The sequence below is a fragment of the Chelonus insularis genome, unplaced genomic scaffold (assembly GCF_013357705.1).
Source record: "Chelonus insularis isolate UGA/USDA-ARS -01 unplaced genomic scaffold, ASM1335770v1 contig_66_pilon, whole genome shotgun sequence".
Classification (NCBI taxonomy): Eukaryota; Metazoa; Arthropoda; class Insecta; order Hymenoptera; family Braconidae; genus Chelonus; species Chelonus insularis.
Genome location: NW_023276695.1, coordinates 912,836 through 930,861, shown reverse-complemented (window position 1 = coordinate 930,861; position 18,026 = coordinate 912,836). Strand labels below are relative to the sequence as shown.

Genomic DNA, 18,026 nt, shown 5'->3' with positions numbered 1-18,026 from the left:
CAAACAATACATACTTCCACTTTAACAATTAATTAATTCCAATTCGTCAACCTTTCATAGGGCATAGCAGAAAACAATTTATTTTAATGAAATCAAATAATAATTGGCAAAGGCCTTTGGTTAAATACCTTTGCGTTGAGTCTTTTTTCGGAGCACATTAGATGACTTATGGAGCAGATATGTGACTAGAAGTGAAGAGTGACCGTGGGATAATTAATCCATATTCGTATTATTATCTTTTTGACTAACTACCATAAAGGGATGATAATCGTCTTGCTCTGGTGCGTAATGACGTCGGTCACTCTTTTGTCTGTAAAAACCGGTTTTCAAATTTTTTCTCTTCTTTCTCTTCTTTCTAGTGGAGAAATAAAATCAGATTAAACTCTTCAAGACACAAAACCGTACACGTCTGTTCTTGTCGATTCCGTTTTCGCTCTCCTTTATTCTTGCTAAACCTTAGCTAAACAGAATAAAATGTATATAAACAGTACTACTTCAAGTATTGCTTCAGTTCACTCATCGTTTTGTATCTATTTTTTTTTCTTCAGTTTTAAAATCAGTATCGTTACAATAGTCTTCTTTTAATTCCTAGAAGTTACGGCACTCTTCAAATTATAGTGAAGGCATTCGTCCTTCTATTAAAATAATACTAATACGAACAAATAGCACAACTACTTTTATGTACACATATTGATTGCTATTGCTACCATATTAGGATCACTCCCATTTCTATTATTTACACGAAGATTTACGTCATTTTATATTACCTGTCGAATATTATATCGAGCAGAGTGGTCATTCCTATCATTTTCAATCTATATTTAGCGATCAATTAATAAGCTCTACGGTTGGTTATCATTTTTTCTTACACTGATGAAAGATAAAAAATTAATTTCAACAAGGAATGGCTTTTTGAATAATTGAAGAAGAATTGTATTTTGTTTTTTTTTCTCATGAATTTATTAGTGGAATTTTTTAACTCTGAATACTTATGTGTGTTACCATGGAGAACTTTACTTTTAATCTAAATGTCGCGATCTGTGTACATAATTTTTTTTTGTTTTATATTTTAAATTAAAAAATTTTTTAATATGTTGTTACAATAACAAACATTTTTTTTACGTTCATTCTCTTTCAAAAACATGAATTTGAAATATAGGGATAAAGTTGTGTGTCAAAATTCTAGTACATGTCATGAAAATTACAATATTGATTTTAATATCCACAATAGATAAACTAATTTTTAGTTTGACACTTTTTTATTCTCAGCTTCAATTTTAAATAATGATTTTGTTTCATTTTGACTCCATAAAATTTTCAGTAGACCAAAGAACTTTATAATTAGTTATAATTTTTTGTAGGTCATCATGATTTACGTACATTTCCCACAGGATTCGAAATATTTTTTGCCTAAATCCGTTGGGAAATATCGAGTAAATAATATCTCTATAAATTAGATTATATTTAGAAGTATGTTGGGAAATACATTCAAACTAGTCAACAATTTTTTATGTATTCTCACATTGACTGCTGTCGAATTTCTAGTTTATGTATTTTTTCTGCGAATCTTCCGGCAAACTTTGCCTTTAATTTTGTCAAGTAAATAAAACTCGTATGTTTATTTAAACACATGTATAAGAAAAGTAGTAACATTAATGTCAATTAGTGTTTAGAATGATTCTCATGGGATCCTCATAGGTCTTTTTGCTGCTATACTTGTATATCGACGTGACTACGACTCATGTGGATTCTCGGACGTAGTTGAACGGTGTCTCGCTAATTACACCTTGCACAATTATATATACAAGACGACAGGTGGCCGACCAGTACTTGTCCTGAAAAAATACAGTTGAACCCAATTTGAAAGGACAAACATGTTCAATTGTCACGCGAGAAAACTATGTAGGCACTGTTATGAGGCATTCAGGTTGATGAGAATTTAAATAGATGGATTTGAAATGAATAATAAAAGTGCAGCCTGCCTTTATAAATTGCATATTACCTTTTTTAACGGAATAATAATGTTAACTTTAATTTCCATAAATAACTTTATTACATGAACATGAATCCTGAAAAAATACTTGGATATAAAAAAATTCATTTTTTATTTCAAAAAAAATATTTTTTCCAGTAAAAGAAGAGAATAGAGGAATTTTCATTTTAAATTGAAAGGAAGAATTATATTATTCAATAAAAATATCATTCGTGAATATAAAAATGGTCCATTATAATTAATTAAAGCTACAAAATTCAGCATCCTTTTAATAATTATTTTCTATTCTTTTATAAAATGAACAATACTCTAACAAAATGTATTTTTTTCTATTTATGAAAACGAAAGTACCATAAAACAGATTAAATTCTATTTAAATACACTGTTAATATTAACTAGTAAATTTTCCATGTTTAATTAAAATCACTGAAAATAATGGAAAACTTTTTATCTGGAAATTGTTGGTAAAAAAAAAACCCTGTGAAAATATACATAAACTTATTGGGAGTTTATTTAAATGCTTGATATACTTTGTTATACTAAATATAACAACTAAAATACAAATTTTTAACTGGTAATTAAAAAAATGAGTAAAAAATCAATTTTACCTTTTAAATAATATTTTCTTGATTATTCTCATAAAAATTAATATGTAATAGTGAAGACAAAAAATTCCGTTTTGGAATAGTCTAGATAAAATCTGGAAACAAATGAGATTATTCTGAGAACAAATAACTATCATTATAATGCTTTTATAGTGATTATAGTTATTAAAACTTATTTTTTGAATATACTTTATGTATAATTTAAAAAATTTATCATCCATTCACATGTTTAATAATCATAAAGGCACAATTATATATTATTATTATAATTATTAAAAAAGGTTGTGTATTTTAAATGCAACTTTTTTGATAGACACTAAGCATAAAACAACTTGTATATACTAGTGCATAGTAACAGCTGCAGTAGACTCGTCATCTCGGCGTTTCTTCTCAAGTCCTGCTGGTCTTTAAGAACCGTCCAATCTCACATAACTCGGGGCTAAGGCGGACGGGTCCACGTAATTCATAGTCGAGTGAATCTAAAAAAAATTCTTCATCATTCTGTCGTTATACAAATTCTTGGTGGTAGTCTCTCTAGCACATAGAAGTTAATCATCTATAAATTTCTCCGGTAGATCACTATTATCTGTCCCTTTCATATGGTGTAATGTTAATAAATAGTGCAGAATCTTGATGTGGCAAGTGAAGGTGATATTATATCAAATCATTAGTTAGTAGCCAATGTGTAACCAAGTGGCTACTAACGAGTCTGAGACTTCCAATACATGTGTATATTTTATTCTTATTCTATTATATATGCGTATAGTTTTTGCGTAGTTGGTTTAAGTGAATAGAACATCTATAGTCACATGTGTGGTATTAATTCTACTCCATGCAGCCACGATGCAAGTAGAGCGTGAAAAGACCAAGTAGATTCGCCATGTAACACACGTACGTAGAGTTGGAGCACTGAAAAAGAAAATAAAAGTGTGTGAAGTAAAAAAAAACTTTTTTTACTAAAAATTAATGTGACAATCTTGTTTTTAATTACCAAAATTAATATTTATTGCTACTTTGCATCTCAATAATCATCATAAAATAATGTTCAATGTGGTTATATGTTTTGAAATATTCTGATGTGAATTTATGGTAAATTAATAAGTATTAAAAAATTGTTTGTTGTTGAGTATAATAACGAGACTTATATAATTTTTTTTATTATTTTTTACAAGAGAGAATTATTTCGTCATTTATATTTTTTATTATGAATAAAATAAAAAATAAACCTAATTGTAGATGAAAATATTTTTTATCAAGTAGAGAGAAGTATTTAATATTTGCAGCAAAATTGAAATACTTGACTGTTAATTATACAACGAGTGTATCTTTTGTAGGTGGTTGTGTTTAACTTTTTTTTTTACCATAGAGAAAACTAAACCATACAATTCAGCAGAGTATTTCCTTGGAGCATAATATGAATATAGACTAGAATTTCATTCATCTTTTTTATACTCTCGAAATTCATATCAAATTTTCGTCATATATTAATGCTCGTGGTTGAAGTATTTGCATTTGAATGTATATGTAAAGTCAAAATTTGAATGTTCTGATTACTTTTTCAATCCTGTATTTGTGTTGATTTTTTACTTCTTTATCCACAGAGGTTCTCCAACACTTAAATATTAAGTGGAACATTTTCTTTTAACTGTTTAATTTATATAGTATATACTTGAAAGTAAATATCACCGACAAGAGTCTATGAATTTGCCGACGTTTCGTTTTAAGTTGGGTTGCACGTTTTTATTCGAATCTCTTGAATTCAACGCAGGAACAGTTTTTGGCAGGTATGCCAAGGCTACAGCGTCCCTAGTCACCTGAGAGCTATACTTATATACTTACATAGAAGCTAACCTAAGGCTTCGTTCGAGCTTCACGTATAGGCATACCGTTCATTTTCATGACTACCTGGCTAGTTGTCCTGCGTCGAATGAGACGGCTGTTCTCTTTTAAGCAACACCACCATTATGTGGATATATATATAAAATCTATTGTTCTTCAACCCGTAGTTTTACTCCTGTCGGGTTCAGCGTCGAATTTCATTCAGAAAAAAGAGAGAGTTTAAGAGCCAGATTCTCAATTCTTAGGTTTTTAGGTTTAAAGAAATCCTTCATGCTATGGATCATTGATGCGAAGGAAAAAATTATTGTTACTTTTTTTTTTTGGTAGACTTGTATTGAATTTGATACAATGATAGTTTACAAATAGTTATTGTGTTTGAAAAGAAAAATTAATAAGTGGAAAATAATAGTTACTGTCAGCAGTAGAGAGAATTTTTTTTTTTTAATGATTAGTATGTTTTAATTTCATCATTTGCATCGTGAAAATGAATCCTGAAAGATAATTTTTAAAATTGAACTTTAAATTTGTACAATGGTAGTGTATTAAAATACCAATATATTTATATTTAGATTTTGGAGTAGATATTCATGATCGAAAAATGATATTTTACGTGAATTTATTTTATTTATAACAAAAAATATATATATAAAATAAAATCAAACGAGAGAATATTTTTTAGTACTTATTTATTGCATGAGCACATGTTTTTGTGTTCAGTAATTGTTAGAGGTGCAGGAAAAATGAATTTTTACTCCGAAATAAATAAATACAATAAATGAAAAGAAAGTTGTAAAATTGAGTTTTGGAATGTTCAAATAATTTTTAATTGTTATAAAAAGAAGAATTTTTTATATCAATGTTAAAAAAATTATTTTTCAAAATTGAATTGTTCTTCTTATCCATAAAAATAAAATAGTAAAACAAATACTAAAATTGAATGGATAGTAAATATATTGATATCAAGAAACTTTATTTATCATTAATAATAAAAATGTTGTTGAAAATCGTAAAATATGATTACATATTAAAGTACTTTACTCCATTTGTCGTTCATGTATCTCTACTTTAAAAGTTTGGTTAAACACTGTATCTTGCACACGATAAATCAAAGTGTTTTCAGTAATGTTTTATTCTAAAACATTTCAAGTCTTTCAAATGTAAAATACTTTAAATAAACTCTCAATATTTTTTCAATCATTTTTAACATACACAAAAGCATTAAATAAATGACTACAAATGTCTATTGTAATTTGTTTATGGTATTTCACACTGAGAATACTTTGAGTGTTGTATTTCAAAACATAACAGGTCTGGAGCAGTCTGGAACACACTTGAATCTACCCTGTAAGTTATGGTGTAGTGCAGCACTGTACAATAAAAAATCAGGAATTCAAAAAATAACCTGAAAACAAGTCCTAAAATGTTGAAAAAATAAAATACAGAGTACAATTCAAGGAACTCTTAACTTTCAAAAAAGGTTTTTTCAAATAATGACTTCAAAATGAGATGACCGATAAGATGATCGTAAATATTGCTAAATAAAATATCATTAAAAAAACATTCTAAATAAATATTTATTATCAACACTCAATTTCAAAACGAAACAGATAGAAAATAATCATTGTAATACATTAAGATCATAATTGTTTATTTAATAGTGATTATCAATAACATTTAGTTTAATTCAACAAAAGAAATAGACTTAATTATTTAAAATATATGTGACTTACTTGCAGTCTTACTTTTCTGTCAAAGTTAGTCTTTCTATCTGTTCCAAACAATCACCAACATCCATTGAATCACAAATTATAGCAGCAATAATGATAATATACCAGTAAAAACTTCTGCCAAATTTGTTCGTTACTCACCGGGAAAACATCTATTTACAAAGCCGCTATGTTGCGGCTCGGTTTTATCATGAAACTTAAAATTGTTAGCTTAAATTAGATACAATAAAGGATGAGTCTCTTTCCAGTTTGAAAATTGTAGGTATATAGACTATACCACTACTATTCTACATAGATCCGACTGAGCTCCAGTGTGGTTAAATTTTCGTTTATCCAACTTCACACACGCGGACACAGCTGTTGTCATGTTAATAAGCTTCTATAATACGGTATGTGGTGGCCCGTAAGTGTACGCGATACCAGGGTGTACCACGTGTAAATACGTACCAGTTTTTAAGCTTTAATCCTTTTCGTTGTAACAGTACATAAATTTTCACTAAGTTACGTTGTACGTTCGCTGGTTAAATGAAGAGAAATCTAATTTTTCATTTTAATATTATCTGAGATTGATAATAAAATACATTCAGAACTATGTAAATGTTTTATTAACAATTTAACTGCTAAACTTTTACTCTTATCTTGCTGGAAAGAAAGTATTCGAAAATTTAATGTCAGAAAAATAAGAATATTTTTTGATAAGATATAATTTCAGTCATTTTATTCGTATTTTCTTTTTTTAAAAATAAACTTTGACTTTGTGCGTTTTTTGTAGCACACATTTATTATAAATAGTTGCCAGTATGCTGTAATATTTCATCGTTTTTAAGGAGAAAGTAAAAAAGGTTCATATAATTTTTTTTTAGTTATAAAGCAAAAATATGAAGTTTATTGACAAAACTGATATTTTATCTCGACATCATCAGAAAATTTCTCGCCTCATTTTATTTCATTGCCGCGTTGGTACATGAAAAAAACTCGAGGTGGAGTATTACTATAAAGCATATGATAGATAATACCAATGTATGGTGTAGACTAAAGAGAACATGCAAGAAATGAAAGTATGTACAAATGTCGTGAAATATACCTACGTAAATGCTATTTCACTTAAAGCGAATGTTGACATTCTTGTAGCTAGACTCTTATCAAATTCATTCCACCTTGTCTTTAATCGTTACGTATTATAATATAACTGTGATCGGGAATGAGTCATTTCAGAATGGACATTCGAAGATATTTGTGTAAAATTATATAATTTATGTGGGTGAAAACTAAACTTAATCGATACTCGAAAAATCATTTGATTGTATAATACATTTTAAATGATATTCTTGTGAAGATAACAATTACATAGTTTTATTTTTATTAGAATAAAAGGATGAAGAAAAAAAAACAATCGATGCAAGAGTTGGAAATTTTAATAAACTGTATCAAACTTGAGAAAGTTTGCAAGTTAAGTTTTGATCGATAAATGAATTTTTTGCTTAGTAATCATTTTATGAATTGAAAAATAAAAAAGGAATATTTTGATTGAGAAGATGAAAAAAAAGCTTTTTTTATTTCTTTAGAGAAAAAAAAACTTTCTACAAACAAAAGGAAATTGATTCTAAATTAATCACATTCGAATAAATACAATAAAAGAGTTTAACTTAAATTTTCAAGTACTCTTCTTCTGTCTATTGATATCCACTTCGTTTATGCAATTTCAGAAGTTGCTATAAATTGATCAATTATTAGTAAAAAAAATGTGTTAAAATTATTCAATTTTCTTTTTTATTTATAGTTTTCTTATCAGTAGGAATATTAGATGAGCTTTAATATGATATGATATAGAGGTGAGTATTGATAGATTTTTACTTAGCATAATAAATATTATTGTAGGAGATAAGACGATAACTTGCAAATGTTCCAACAGTAATTCCCCGTGAAATTAGAGATGAATTTGACTCTAGGTATGCTTTGGTTAACGGATAGCATATGTGGCTTTAAAGGGCACAGCACACTCAAATTACAATGTAGTTTATTGCGAACAAATTATATTGTTGTATTTGTATTACATGTGAATCGATGAATCAAAGCTCGATACAATTTCCAAAATCAACGTGTAATAATTTGCAAAATAACAATAACAAATAATGTAATTATTTTTACAATCATTAATGATGTCAATATTGAATGAGAATAATAATTATTCAAAAGCTGTAAACATGAATTTGTTAATAAAAGTCTGTTGATTGAATTTCAATAACAATTTCTGGAAATGAGTTGAAAAAAGTATACAGTTGAAAATTTTTCATTAAATACTGCAAATAATTACACATTTAATTAGTTTTGTCAATGAAATAATTTACGATTTCAAATATACATAGTAAATGAATTAATAGAAAAATGTGTATAAAGTTGGTGGACTTTTTAATTTTATGATTATTTAAATGAAAAAAATTGCAAGTCGAGTTTTATGATGGTAGACTATCGATAATAAAATATACGGGTAATTTTCTCTTGATGAGGGAATATTTTGCCTCGAATAGTTTTAAATATAAAAAACACAACCACAATTGAATAATAAATATAATGAAATATATATATATTTCATTATATTTATATATGCTTTCAACTTCGAAATTTTTTGTTTAAAATTTAAATTCAAGTTTCAAATATACTATTTAATGAATTATTGAAGACGTTATTTATTTTTTCTAAAATACATTCGTTTTGTATTGATATTCAGAAAAAAATGAATAGTTACTTATTTTATAATTAATTATTTAGTAAACGTTGAATTTCAATTTATTGCAACTGTTAGCTATAGATTTTAAATGAAATTTAAAATTTGGAGGATAAAAAATTAATCCGGATATAAAATGTAATGTTTACGTAAAATTCGTTGATACAGGTTTCAAAATATAACAATATTCAATCGTCAGTAGATTATAGCTTGACAATATGTCTATACATTTTGCTCTGAAATATTAATTTCAATTTAAATATCAGTTGTATTGAGCTTGATGAACTCCAACAAATATTTCACAATAGAGGTAGTTCATATTCAATTATTAAAAAATCACTGGATATATTTTTGTATTAAATCAAAGAATAATACAAGAAACAAAATTCTTCAATATGTCTTTTATTAATGAAAGAAATATAAAAATTCCTTTTCCATCAAATGATGTTTAGTATATCATCAAAAATCTATTAACAATAAACATAAAAGTCTTAATTTAAATAAATATTAGTTCATTCATCAGCAATAAATTTCCAAAGTTTTGGTTCTAATTCCATTTTTATTTAAAACTTCATTTTTGATTTAAAGTTGCTTATATTCCGAAGCTATCAAAAGTTATAATCTGCCTTTCAAATAATAATAGTATTAAAAATAATGAATACATAATAATTACAACGAAACTTTAATCCAAATTACAAAAACCTACTACTCTATTCTCTTTGCATTGTTAAAATCATTATAATAACGTGAGAGTTGCCATTGAAAGCAAAACAATTTGAAGCACGCGTGTTTGATGATTTAGTTTATAAAAGTTGAAGTGTGACGACACTGTTGGAGAATTCGTAGGAAGTTGACCGTTGATAGAGCGTGCGCGACAGCAATCTAGAGTTATTACGAGCATTACAGAGCTTGTTAGTCTTGTTTATATTCACTGATCTGAAGAATATGTATATATACTTATAACAGAAAGAGGAAGAGAGATGTCTGTATGCATATGTATGATATATATATATATATATATATATATATATAATGTGAAGTGTACAGTTTCAAGTGTAGGCAAGAGACGATACTCTTGAGACGTTGAGCTTTGTCTTTAGCTCGATAATTCTTCTTTTGATTCTCATCTCTCTTCTCTCCAATTTCTTTCTTATTCATTCTTATCTTCAAAAGAATGGTTTAAGAGGTAAAAATATACTCATTTCGTCTGTCTCTCAATGAGTAAATAGTTGAAATATTGAGGCAACTCGTGCGGATTCATGAGACGATCGAACAAGTCAGTGGCCTCATCGTCAACGTAAAATAATATCGACTCGTAGTTTTAACTTCAAAGGTCTCTTTTCTTTTACTTTACTTTTTGCCTTGAGCATTGATCGAAACTAAGATGTTCTTATTTATCTTTTGCATTTATATATGTATACATATACATAATTTATTTACAGAAATCTATTCAAATTTCTTGCCTGTATTTTTTCGATTCTCTGTTTCATTCAAATGATATTTGTGACTCCTTTATCCACTGTCACGTAGTGTATTTTATTTTGTACCACATCTTTGCCTTATAACTTATGCATTTCAATATATTTTTCAAGACACATCGGTATTATTTCTATCTACGAAATTAAAAATAAACGGTAAAAAATTCCTTTTTCAACCAAGATTTCTTCCTGTGAAAACTCTACTGGTAGTATAGGGATTTTTTCTCAGTGTCTATGAATTTTAAATAAAATTTTATCATTTTAAATCATGCATATGTTATTATTCTTAAGAAGTGTAGTTTACTTGATTTACGTAAAGGACAGTTTTTCATGAAATCATCCTGTATTTGTGCTCGAGTTCATAATTATTTTTTTGATGTTCAGAAAAGGTGTGTGAGTTTGATCTTAGTGGATTGAATTATTTATTTGAATCTGCTGATATTTTATTGAACAAAATGGATTTGTTGCAATTAAGACAGAAAGAGGTGAATATAATATTAACCTCGTTTAAAAAAATATTAATTAAAACCGTCAGAGGGGATTTCGAAATGAAAGGCTCAAGCTCCAAAATACACTTTTAATGATCTTGATATTATATGATACTTTCCTATAGAATTACTGCTGTCAAGAAATTGTTTATTTTTTATAGCTATTAATCGTTTAATCTTGAAGTAATGAATTATTAAATCACTTTTAAATCCATATTTTTAGATAAATAGGAATTAAAGTCATTGATTGAATTGAAGATACTCTAAAACTAGTTGAAGAACTTTTAATTTATTAAATAATTTACTAATTACCATCCATTTAAGAAATTTTTTTGAATAAAATGGTAGACTAAGAGCAATTTTTTTGGTCTGAAAATTAATACTTCAGTCAAAAAAGTTTAAAAAATTTTCTGGAATTCATTTTAATAGCGGAAGGAACAAGCTGTAAAATGCTTCCTTTGGATTTATCAATTCAATTCATTCTGGACCTTTAAAAGTCTCTAATGTCCAGAATAAATGAACGAAAAGAAATTAATTCCACCTTTTTTTTTCTCCCACGCTCTAACAATACCAAGAATTTTCAAAAATCTCATTTTTTCCAAAAATTACAGCTGTCCATAAAATTAATCCAATTTTTGATCTTCTGTAATTTCAGATCAACAAATAAACATAATTTATCGATATAAATACAGAATCGAATAATTTAGGGGATTTAATTAGAAAAATGTTCCACTAGGACTATAAGAAATCCGATTACAAGAACAATTTTACTTCAATTTATCAGCAGTGAGGACATTATAATTTGGAGAATGTACATTAGATTTACACGGATTCATAATACAATTTATCCCACATGTTCGCATATACATAAGTACAGAACTTGCTGGCGTTTTGCTCCCTTCATGCTTCACCCTTACCAAATAATTTTGCCCCTTTGTCATAAGCACATTAGCATTATGCTTGGTCGTTCGTATGAAGGTCACCAGATCCAAGTTTTTCCTTCCTCGACCGCAGTTCGCCCATCGAATTACAGTTTCCCCGCCTCGGCTTTCTATTCTAGACTGAACTTCTATCCTCGATGTGTTCTGCAACTAATACTAGTCGCTTTCGACTTCGTCATCTTTCGAGGGTGTCGGGTTTATTGCAAGCTGCCCCTCATCCCCTAGACACCCTACATTCACTATTATAACTCTATATATAGAGAGAAGATCTATAAAATAGCATCAGCAGATCTCTTCACCTTCACCGAAAACCCAGTTGTTGGGTGATGATTCACCCTCTCGGAGGGGTTGTAAACAATGTTCTGCATTGAATATGCGAAAGATCGCTTCAGTCCCTTTAATACGATCAATATTGCTATACTGTTGATTTATTAATGACAGCATTCTCGGAAGGCCACCAAATGCCGTGTGTATTTCTGGGCTCCTTCTTCTCCTAGAATAGTTTAGAAGATAATGTTGACTGTTGCAGCTTCATACGTACACTAGTGAAGAAAGAAAATACAATATACTGCTTTTCCAACAGATATATAAATTATTTCGCTATAAAATAACGTTCTTCTGCGCAGAAAAATGATATTGACAATCCTGGATTTGATACATTTTCATTATTTCTTTACATTAAACGAGAAAAAGATGGAAAGATAGACAAAGAAATAGTTTTATTAAAAATACACAAAGTAAAATAAATTATACTTTTTTATATAGTTGAAATCTTTTAAGAGAATTGAAAGTATTTTTATTTGTTTCTATATTTTAATTTCATTTTGAATCAATTTTTAGTTGGTTTTTCAATCTTTAATAGATTTTATCAATATAAAATATGGTACAAAATGAAATTAAAAAAAGAAAACTTTAAAAGAGAATGAATTATAGGATTTTGTATTGCTGTGCTTGAGATATAAATTCATTTTTGTTGATATAAATATAAATTATTCTTTAATATACTTAAGAGTAAATTTAAAAAATTAAACAATTTGCAAAAGTTGTTATTGTAGTAAACCAGATGATTGAAAGAATAACAAATTTGATCGTGGTTCGATTTTACTATAGTGTCAATAACCTAGACTGTTGATTTTTGGAGAAATTTAAATGTATAAATATTGATGAGTTTATTTTATTTTTCTGCTATTTAAGTGGCCCAGTTTCTTCTTTAATTTTAAATTATCTAGATTATTTGGGGAGAGTTTAAAGTAAACAAATATCTAAGTATAATCTGTAAATAAGTTTATTTTCTTAAATACCAGTTTCACTTCTGGTATGATAAAGAGGATGCATTTATTTAAAGACTTTTGTAGAAGTAATAAACATAGAATTAAAATTTATAGTTTGTTTAAAGTCTATTAATTACTATTTATAATTGTTTTCCATCTAGTATCATTATTTATTTAACTCTCAATTAGAAATTTGAAAAAAAAAGAGTTCTAAAGATACACCAACAATCATGAGATTTCAAACAAAAGCCATACAAACTTTGAAGCAAAAATTTTGATTAAAAAAGTTACTATCTCAAATTTATAAAAATGTTTGATAATGTTATCCAAAATATTTATTTAAATTTTTTCATTGACTGATATTTTTTATTTATGAACAATTTCGTATGCCTTAATATCAATTATTGTAAAAATATCTGAATATAAAAAAATGAATACATTAAATCAATAGAATAGTTTATTTATTTATATCTTTCAGTCATATTATATTCTTGAATAATACGCGAACAATAATTACAAAATATTACACTCCAGTTATTTATAATTAAAATAAAATAATTTATAGTTGAAACAATCATTATTAGTTTACTGATAACAGTGATTTCTTTTTAATTAATTCTTAATTAAGTTTTCTTCAACATAAAATCAATATAAATAATAAAAAATAATTTCATTTCATGATAAATTATCACATGTCACGATAATATCACATCCATAGATATTTTTCTCTATTGTTAATTACTTCCATTTATTACAAAAAAAAATCACATCACTAATAAGCTCGATTTATTCTTTAAAAAGTAAATTTTCAACGTCTTACTGGAAATGAAAAACTCAAATTAAATACTTCTGATGAAAAGACCAGCCACAAATGAAATTTCTAATTTTTAATATACAACTTTTTCAACTGAAATAATTTCTTTTCGTGGAAACTTGTGCTGTTTATTAAGCATAATATATAAGCGTCTATATCCAAATACGAATGAAATCTAAATGTACAATTTTTAAAGCTCCTTTCCTTTTTTAAATTTGACCAACTTAAGTTGAGGTTAAGCAAATAGAGTAACTGCTAAATGATGTGATTACATTGGTGAAACTTTATCCATCTGTATATATTATACTAATGCAAAGGATAAAGTATATTTATTATTCGTTATATCCATGAGCAGTCACTAGTCATCGTAGATATTAAATTACTGAGTTTAAAGCTCTGTTATTTGTGTTACTGTACGTCATGGCGCCTTATACTCTTTTCTAATATACAGCTTATCTTATCGTAATATTGGTTCCTCAGTGTTTTTATTTTTTCCTACTTTTTTCCTATCTACTGAGTCTTGTCAGAGATAGACTTACATTTATGTCATTGCAATTATATATCTTATTACTTGGCCAGTACAATACGAGCCATTACTGTGTATATATCTATATACATATAAGTGTATTGCACTTGCTATTATTCTTTTATCTTCACACATTTATAGCACAACCTAAAAGACGCTATAGTAATAGATACTGCCCTTTACATAGCTGTATGTTAATTAATGCTTTCGTTTTGCTGTTGGGTTGAATGCAAATCGACCGCTAACACCAGGCCAAGTTGAATTGAAATAATGAATGTGCTTTCTTATCCAGACCGTTGAATGAGATGGAATAAAAAATAGTAACGTAGAATACTAGCATATACAGAGCTTTTAATTTTTATACGCCTTCATAATAATAGCAAATAACAGGTTGGATGATCATTCTGGTAGAAATTTTATTAGAGGCTTAAATTATTTTTAAAATTATCGTAAAACTAATGCGAGGTGTTTCGAAAGGACATCAAAATTTTTATGAGTTTTATTAGCTAAATGGGAATTTATAATATCAAATAACAAAGTAAATTTATATTAAAAATCTTATTATGATGTTTAATATACGTCTTTTGTAATATTAAAAAAGAAATAAGAAATTAATTTGCTTTATACTAAAGAAAAAAAATTTAATTATGTTAGTAAAATTGATTTTTTCACTTATAAATTTGTTTTAAAATAATAAAGTTGAATATTTGATGAATTTAGTTTTTTTTTATTCACTTTAATAAATTTATAGTGAAAAAAATGGAATAAAAATGTCCTTAGCACTTGAGTAGTAAACGACATGACATGAAATGATTTTTAAAGGGCCTTAATAGTGGTAAGAGGACATGAAGAGATTTTCTTCTAGGGTGACGATAATAAGAAATAACGGTTTGTATAATAAATGAGTATACTAGAATAAATAGGATAAAGAAGAATGCGTTCATTGTCTAAATGTAGCGACAATAATTGTATGAAGATCTTGGCGTTACAGAAGTCAAGGGGTAGCTTTAAAGCGTGAAGGGGCCCACAAGCGTACTCGCTTATTGCGTATTAAAGTGAGCGAGTTATGTTACAGCACGTTATGGGTGGAATTTAACGCGGGTCGACTGCTCAGGGCATCTAGGAAGCAAGAGGAAAAATGAGAAAACGAGAACAAGGGAGAGAAAGAGAGAAAGTTGGAGAAAACATAGAAGCAACGTCTCCCGGGAAAACCTCACGCTTGTTTTCAGGATATGTTTTCCGACCAACGAAAACCGCATTGCGCGACTTCCGCTCGTTTTTACGCCTCGTTGCGCTCGTTTCTCTTTGTACCGGGTGCCAGGACGATCCTCATCTTGTTTTTCTGCTTCTGCGAACAGCAAGTGCCGAGAGTGCAGAAACGAAAAATGAGAAAAGAGGTTTTATAAACTTGACTTCTAGGCAGTAAAAATGATTAAAGGAATCTTAAGGACCAGTTTATTGCTAATTAACCTGTCTTTATTACATATGGCATCTGTATATATATTTGTTATATTTTTCATTTATATCAGTAAAGTCACGCTATATTTATGCTTCGACAAATCTTTTTTTTTCGCGAAAGATTATGAATTTTTAAAAAGAACTGTTTTTTTTTTTTAAATTTGGTTTTCAATTTTTTTCAAAATACTATTTAGCGAAAAAATATTAGGTGTTATGTTTATAGGTTTCCATAACTCAGTTAAATAAACAATAGGATTCATTTTTGAGAGTGCTGTGTAAGAAAAGATTTCATAGGGCATTATTGTATTATGCATGAACTTATAAATATAGACTTGGTAAAAGCTGTTATTTAATTCAAATACTATAAGAAAACTCGGGAAATACTATTTACTTAAGCGTTTTATTTTATTGTCACCTTTAACAGGTGTCAAATTTTTTATTCCGATACTAAAAATCTAGATATTTTTCTTGAGAATAAATAATATTTGGCATTCTAGAGTAGTCTCGAACAAATACGAAAAAATATTAATATTTCTATAGAAAAAGTTTTTACTTGAACTAGAAAAAATTATTTATCTTTATTATTCTTAGTTTTATTTCATAAAATCTTAGCACAATTATTTTTTAGTATACTCATTTTTCGAGATTTATTGATTATAAATTTAATCTCTTTAGCAGAATTAAATATTATTTTTTAAAGTCAGCGTGTACTGATGAAAATGTCGTAAAATAGGAGAATGAATAACTAATAACATGTTGAACACAAGCAAGTAGAGCAGTAATTAATTCGTGAAACAACAATATAAACTATTTAAATATTTATATACTTTCTTGAGGTAGACTTTACAAATAATTGAGTTGAGAAGATCATTTTATATTAATAAGTTCTTAACTGTTTGATAAATGAAAAATTAAATATCAAAAAGCAAATATGATTTTTTAAGAATTTTATTCATTAATTCTATGGAGAGGTTTTCCGGTGTAAAAATAATTTTCTCTCAAGTGATAATTATGTACTAATCTCTAAAATTATATACTCAGGGAATATCATTTTTTTGAAAATCACAAAGACACTTTCATGTTTAAAATGAAGTGAAATTGGCTTATTTAGACTGGTCCCTAAATTGTATCTTCTAACATAATTATAACTCAGGATGAGCAAAGTTGTAGAAAGTAAGAGCTGACAAATTTTCACACGAAAACGTCTGCCATCGTTTCAGTCAGTTTAACACCAACGAAACAAAAAAAAGAACAATTCAAAAACTCGTCCAAGTTAGACAACTTTATCCTGTTCATAAATATGAAAAAAAGAAAAACTCAAATATTTAATAAATATTCTTATCAAAATGTTGTAGTTTTCATTTAATGATCAAATATTTTATTCTAAAATATAAATAATCGAGATAGTGAAAAAAAATATTTCTTTCTAAACTAAAAAAAAATATTTATTTTAACAATTTGTTGTTCGAAAGTAGAGCAACACAACAATACCCAGATAAAAAAGTAAAATAAAATAATGCACAATAAAATGAGCACAAAGGATATTAATTTTTTAAAAAATGATGAAAACAGGGTTTTAGTATATAACATTTAAAAGTAGATAAAAATAACTTCCCACTGGGAAGTTAATTAAAAAAAAAAAATCTACCAATTAAAAATCAAACAAAAATTCTATTTCATTGAAATGAAGAGTTTACTTTAACAATGAATTTAGTTAATAAAATAGTTAAATGATTGAAACGGATTCAGTTGTCTATCCGATAGGAATTCTATCACAAAGATTTCAATGAAGCTGCGACAAACTGTGTGACCCTTGAGAATTCTGCCAGCTGTGCTCGAACAACGTTTCTATTCCTATCTATTCCTTACTCCATTCTAACACCGCAGACTGACGATACCTAGAGAAGATTGCAACACAAGCACTTTGACTTTACAGCTTTTCACTTCCTACTCGTCTGTCTTCCAACGTTCTTCTTCAGTTCTCTTTCTGCTATACGTCAAGCAGACGTAGGTGTAAATTCTCATGTTCTCACAGGCTACAGTACTGTTATTTACAGTGTGGATAAACTACGTTGTAAACTGTTCTTACAGGTAGCTTCTGAGTTTGTCTAGTCAAGAGACTTGCTAACAAGACCAATCAAAATATTTATTTAAACAAATG

The 18,026-nt window shown here is 27.5% G+C and overlaps 1 protein-coding gene across 5 annotated transcripts in view; it reads left to right on the top strand.

Annotated features, from left to right (window-relative positions):
- kug (kugelei) overlaps positions 1–18,026 on the top strand; it is a 157,826-nt gene that overhangs the window by 1,121 nt on the left and 138,679 nt on the right. The window lies entirely within an intron of this gene.